The sequence below is a fragment of the Macrobrachium nipponense genome, chromosome 15, assembly GCF_015104395.2.
Source record: "Macrobrachium nipponense isolate FS-2020 chromosome 15, ASM1510439v2, whole genome shotgun sequence".
Classification (NCBI taxonomy): domain Eukaryota; kingdom Metazoa; phylum Arthropoda; class Malacostraca; order Decapoda; family Palaemonidae; genus Macrobrachium; species Macrobrachium nipponense.
The window spans coordinates 13,162,760-13,170,259 of NC_087208.1; positions in this window are offsets into that span (position 1 = coordinate 13,162,760).

Here is a 7,500-nt window from a genome sequence, read left to right on the forward strand (position 1 = left end):
CCACAGTGTTTTGCAGACAGTCAGACAGACATGTACATGTATGTACATATCTATTTATATGTTAGAGGTGGTGTGTTCACTGTTTGAAACAAGAAAGCAGGCAAGCGAAAGTATTGACAGACAGGCTGACACACACATACAAATGTGGATGTATGTATGAAAGTATATATTTGTTAGAAGTGGTGAGAGTGAAGTAGATCTTATTCTCCTCTTTATTACATATTTGAACCTAGTTCTTATGCGAAGTCCTCTCTCTTCTCTCTCTCTCTCTCTCTCATCCACTGAAAATCTCGGATTCTCTCATTGGCGCTTGTATTAACTATACAAAAAGGACTGCCAAGCAATTATTGTTCAAAATAATCAAAAATCATATTTCTTAACATCAAACATACCAAGTTTTTTGCGGTTAAAGTTAGCCATGATAGTGCGTATAGCAACGCTATAGGACAGGCCACCATCGGACCATGGCTGAAAACTTCATGGGCCGCGGCTCATACAGAAAAACCGATTGCACTAAAGAACTTCGGTGAATTTTTTAATTGTTTATCTATCAGACTTTGCTAGTGTTCGCGTGAAGTCAGTCCTCATTAAATGTCCACTGTGACTTAGCTATACCAGTGAATCAGGCATCGTGTAGTTATCCGATTTGTAGTGGGTGGAAACCAGGGTGGAGGAGAGCAGGGAGCTCCCAGCGTTATTCAGAAAGACAGCCTAAGAACCGGAGGTCTTACACCTTCCAAAGGCGCTCCACTCTTGCGTACTCGACAAGGACGGATTGTTGGATGTATATTGTAGTAGGTATGAGGCTAACAATCTCGTTCCCAAAACTTGCTGGGAACCAAACGCTTAATGCCTGCAGCTAACTTCTCCAGATTGGGGGCAAAGAGTTTATTATACATACATACATACATACATACATACATATATATATATATATATATATATATATATATATATATATATATATATATATATATATATATATATCTATAAATATATATATATATATATATATATATCGAGCTACAATGTCCTTTAATATCTAATTCGCTCTACCTCGGATTTAATATATTTTCATATATGCTTAACCGAAGGGGAATTTTTTCTCGATAATAGATTTACCTGTACTTGGGCGCGAACGCAGGTACATTAAAATCCAGGCACGTCAGGGAAGCTATACCACCCCACCACCGCGAGAGGCTTAAAGGTTTATGCCGTCACTCACCTCAAATACTTTCTCGCGCTGAAGTATTCGTTGGTTTGGAGACAACCACAAACCCGCCTCGACTCCGGTAGTGTAAGTAGCGACTTTTGACAACACGTAGCATTTACCATCAGTATATCACATTACATGATTCATATACATATATCAAGCTACAATGTCCTTTAATATCTAATTTGCTCTACCTCGGAATTAATATATTTTCATATATGCTTAACCGAAGGGGAATTTTTTCTCGATAATCGATTTACCTGTACTTGGGCGCGAACGCAGGTATATTAAAATCCAGGCACGTCAGGGAAGCTATACCACCCCACCACCGCAAGAGGCTTAAAGGGATTGGTACGAATTAGTTTAAATTCCTTTTCCAGGAAATCTGGGGAACAAATTCGTAAGGCACTTAAGAATAGATTCCACGCTATGCCTATCTTGATAGAAATGTCATGATAACTAAAGTTGTGGATACATGAAAGTGAGAATGTTGGATTTCTATATATAGTAAATTTGTTTTCTGCCATGTCTAATTATTAAAACATAAAGAAAAGGAATTTTGTTGTCTGTTTCCCATTCAACTTTAAATTTGATGCTGGGCACTAATGCATTTAATTTTGAAAGGAATTGTCTCAAAATGTTAGAATATCATCTACATATCTCATCCACAGCATGTCTTTGGTTTTTATTGCATTTATTACTATAGTTTCGAAGTAATCCATGTATACATTGGCTAAAATAAGGCTTGAAGGGCTACCCATATATATATATATATATATATATATATATCTATATATATAATATATATATATATATATATATATATATATATATATATATATATACTATATATGTATATATTATATATATATATATATATATATATTATATATATATATATATATATATATATATATATATATAATATATACATATATATGTATATATATATATATATATATATATATATATATATATATATAATAATAATAATAATAATAATAATAATAATAATAATAATAAAAGCAGCCCATAAAAAGCCAAAATATAGAAAGTAAATACTATATTTCAGAGGCTGCTGTCTCGCTCTTCAGCTTTTGATGAAAAAATTAGCCCCCTATTCAGATCATTTCCCACTGGCCCTTGGCATAATAATGAAGTTAGTTGGTTTATATGTATCTAATAACGTATTTTCCTTCCGGGAGACATTCTATAAGCAAAATATCGGGTGTAGCATGGGTAGCCCTTGAAGTCTTGTTCTAGCCAATCTATACATGGAGTACTTTGAAACTATGGTAATAAATGCAATAAAACCCAAAGACATGCTGTGGACGAGAAAAAGTTGAAAAGAATTGAAGAATGATACTAGCTTACACATTACTAAAGTCAATAAATCTTATAGTTTAGTAGTTCTGGACAAAATTGATTACATAGCACGCATGCATACTTTATTAGAAGATGAAACAACTTACAAAAACCTGACAAAAAAATCCGTTGGACAAAGTAAGAAAAAAATTTAATATCACTATGAAGCAAATTCTTAAAGATAAAAAAAAATTGTTGAGTAAATTAACTGTAAAGTGCCCCTTATTCCTTTATTTATATGGCCTAGTTAAAACTTATAAGGAAAACAACCCTATGCGGCCAATTATTACTGTAGGATCAATTGCTTAAAAACTATCTAAATATATTATTTAGATAGTTTTTAGATGCCCAAAGGAGAAAAACATGCCCTATTGACTCTGTGCTAGAGTATGTAAGTAATGAACTTGTATTGCATGAATTACCTATGTCCGTTAGTCACACAATTTCATTGAATAAGTTGTGTATTTGTGATTGTATATTCATTTTTAATGGAGGATATTACCAACAAATATTGGGTATGGCCAAGGGTAACCCCTTATCACCTCTCCTTTCAAACTAATAAATGGAATTTTTTTTAAAGAAAACACCTCCCAATTATCACACTTGTCCCCTTAAAATGGCTCAGATGTGTAGATGACATCATAGTAGTCTTGCCTGTTGATATCGATGTAAATGATTTATTGTCTAAATTGAATCATTTATTGCCATTCATAAAATTCACTGTTGAAATTGAAAATAACAATGTCATCTCTTTCCTAGATATATTAATGCATAGAGAATCTTTCCAATGTAAATTCAGTATCTATAGGAAACCTGCAAATAGTTTAACACATGTACATTTTTATTCTGGCCACCATCTTAATATTAAATATTTGAGGCCGGAGTCCTGGGCCCTGGAGTGCACGATGAGTGCCCCTTCCATCGACCATTGGGGTGAGTGGAAAGTAGTGCTGCTGTGGTCACGCCTGCCAGAGTGGCATTGTCCCGGTCTGGTGCCATTGAGGCTGTGGACGCCTCCATGGCTGAGGTAGCTTGGCACTTGAGAGGTGTGGGGGAAGGACATCCCTAGAGGAGATCCTGTCCCATCTGGAAACTTACTCCTGCCGGATTCAGCTCACCACGCCCAGGTGGTTAAGATTTGTGACCTGCAGTAGACTGTGGGAACGGACTTGGACTGGCCTTCAATCCAAGTTATCATCCACCTGGTTACCTCATCGACACTCGCACTGGCTGGCACTTGGTCACAGTCAGTCAAGCAAAGATCGGAACCGGTGTGTACCGTAACCAGCAGGGTCACTGGTAGGCTAAAGTCAACCAGGGGTACCACTATGATTGACTGGGTCCACACCCACTCAGGGTGAGACATAGAATATGATGGACGTGCCTGGTCGAAGGCACATGTTTCTTGCAGCCGGGGTACCCAGCCGAAAAGTGCCCTTGAGCTCCAGTCTTTGCAGGGACCCCTTTGCTGGGCTGATCACCTTATGGTGTCTGGCAGGGATGAAGATTGGCCGGTGATGAGAATGCGCCATTGGGTGGCTTTTGAGGGTTCTGGTGGTTGGCGGCTTATTTGTGGCGGCACCCTGATGCAGGGTGACTCACCTTCCTTCAGAAGTTGCACGTCGGAGGGTTGCCGTGGTAGCCGTCCTTCGGGCAAGTGATATGAGCCCGTAGAAGGTGCTGTGAGACGGGTTGAACGTCCTCCAGTCATCAGCCATGTGACAAGTTTCTTCAAGTGTCTTGGGTAGCTTGTCGTTAAGGTGCACAGTAGCTGGTCCAAGTACACACTGGTAGAGATCTTCCAGCATGATCCTGTTAAACAAGTCCTGGAAGTCGGTGCATGACATGGCGTCGAGCCAACACTGTCCTGATTGGGTCTTGTAATAGGTGAAGTCCGTCCAGGCCCAACCAATTTCCTTGGCCTGGCCTCGGAAATGCTGTCTCCTTCTCTCATGGGTGACTTCATATGCCTTCGTAATTACCCAATGAACTTCCACAATGTCCCCTCACTGACCCTGATCCAACAAGCGGAGAGCAGTTTTATAAAGCTTTACCATCCAGGTGCTTGGCAAGCAGGGTGACCATCTCTCTCTCAGTGGTGGTGTAGTGTTGAAAGTGCTTCGACTTCTTACCAAGCCATGCCTCGGGCCTCATCCTCTATCCATTTAGGAATCAGAGCATTGATACTGGCAATTGGATTGTGAGGCGCAGTAGGTATGGGGCTGGAAGCTTGCTGAGTGGCCAGAGCTTTGGCATTCTCCCTACAGGCCTTCTCTACCTCGAGCTCCTACTCCTCGACAGCTAGATCTCTGGCTTTCTTGGCTTCTTCCTACTTCCTCTCTTATTCTCGGGCCTTCCTCAGCTCTTCTCTTGCTTCCCTTTCCAATCTTAGGGTGGCATCTAGCCGCCTTTGCACCCACATGGCGAGATCCATACCTGTGAGGCTCGCATCCTTTCCCAGGTTCATGAAGGCGCTGTATTGTTCGGCCAACATAGTTATGGTTGTGGAGGATGGGGTCGGAGAATGGTCTCATAACGTGGAGGTACTGTGGTGGAGTGTGCCGTGCAGAGGTCACACTGATGGGTGACCCTGAATGGCAGACACGCAAATGAGGGCAATCTGTCCTATACAGGTGCAGTGGCACTTATGAAGTGAGCATTTCAGCAACATAGTCGATGACAGTGCCACAGATTAGTGGCACTGAAATGGAAGGGCCTGACTTGTACTGGTGGCAGCAAGTCCTAGGGCTAGTGGCAACTTCCTAAGGAAGTAATGGGTAGCGAAGGCACTCTGTGTGCAGTTTTGCACTTCTGCAGTATACGCAAGTGTGTTGAATAATAAAAAAAAACATTCGCGCATGACAGGGTAATACAGTTATTTAAAAGACTCACTCGCTGTAGCTGAAGTACTCAGTAAAAGGAATAAAAGTTGGAGAGGAACAAAATGCAATGGATGGAGCACATATTAAAGTGCTCTATGTGTGAATGAAAGACACAAGAGAAAAAAATACAATAGGTAATTATTATTACTGCAAATATTTTCTTGGCTTTTGAATTAATGGGTCCTCTCTCTCTCTCTCTCTCTCTCTCTCTCTCTCTCTCTCTCTCTCTCTCTCTCTCAGAGAACGTAAAATATGGTGTATGACGAACTTTTTGCTTTAAAGTAATGATTTTGGTTTAATATGACACAATTAGTGTGGAATAATTTTTTTACTAAAGTTTGTAAAAAAAAAAAATTTGCTTTTGGATAATTGTAACTGAATATGATGCCTCTATGTTGAGCAAGTTCTTTACATTAATGCCGAATTATTTGCTTTGGAATAATTTGTAAGTTACAATGACATATCAGCGCTGAGCAATTCTTTAATGTAATTTATTTAATTTATTTAATTTTATTTTAATTTACGTAGTTAATACCTACCTCCCTATGTGACAAGTTTAAAAAGGTGAAGTGAAATGAAATGAAAATTTATTTTTAGCGAGCGATGGTAAATGGAACCGTGAAGTGTGAACAGAGGTGAATGTGAGGTGGCGAGGCGAGTCTCGCTCGAGTGAAGGGAACAGCTGATGTTGGTAGAATGTGAAAGCTAACAGATACAATACACATCACGCTTTTATTATTTAAGTAAAAGTACTAATTTCCTCTAGCAAAATGATGGATGCTAGTATGGAGATTGAAATTATCAAACATGGCTTTATTTGACTTAAATCATTACAATAAAGTTTGAACTGTTGGTCTGGATACTGTGCATCTCCCTGGCGATATACAACTGTGCCTGCACGGAGAGGGGGAGAGCTAGCTATGCTTGCCAACACATGGGACGAGCCTTAACACAAGTTCGAAAAGGAATTCTTCTTGTAACACCTCACTGACAAAGAAATTGTACGCTTCCTTTGCCATAACTGTATAGTAGAAAACACTCTTAGCTAGCTATTATTGCTAAACACATGCAATGAATCCCTGGCACTTCCTAATCCTAACTAGCAATTTCTGGCTTCCAACACTGGTGTAGCGTGTCTTCTGCCGACCAACACAGAAATTCTTGCGAGCATTTACACTGGGTCACTAAATACAACTTTTTGCACTGTCGCCTTACAGACTCCTATGATCAAAGCTAAAACACTTCTTAAAATGCTTAACATGCCTTAATTGCTACATTAATATAATAATAATAATAATAATAATAATAATAATAATAATAATAATAATAATAATAATAATAACCTTACCTTGCTGCCTTGATTTTGTGTTCATTCCTTGTTAGGAATTTTCACCTTGTAAGCAAAGGTAACACAATTTACAAATATAAAGATTCTTGATTCATCTCTTTTTAAAGCCAAACACGATACTAAATCGTTATTGAAACCACTACCAAAAAAAAATTCCTGGCAAGGTCGCCACTTTTACATTTATAAGTCGTTTTGGATGAAAGGAATATTAACCCTCTTACGCCGAAGCGTAAAAAAAAAATTGTTTCCCGTGTGCCGAGTTTCAGAGTGAGCGCGGAAGCGGAAAAAATATTTTTTTCAAAAAATCACAGCGCGCTAGTTTTCATATATAAATAATGCATATGATAGCGCAAAAACGAAATTTCATATATAATTGTATTCAAATCGCTCTGTGCGCAAAACGGTTAAAGGTAACAAGTTACTTTTTTTTCGTTGTAATGTACACTAAATTGCAATCATTTTGGTATATAACACATTGTAAAACGATAAAAGCAACACAGATAAAATATTATCACAAAATAATGCATGAATTCGTAACGCGCGGACATACAAAAAATATTTTTTTCAAAAATTCACCATAAATCTAAATATTGTCTTAGAGACTTCCAATTTCTTTCAAAATGAAGAAAAAGGATTGAATATTACTATACTGTAAGAGTATTAGCTTACAATTGCAGTTTTCGACCATATCT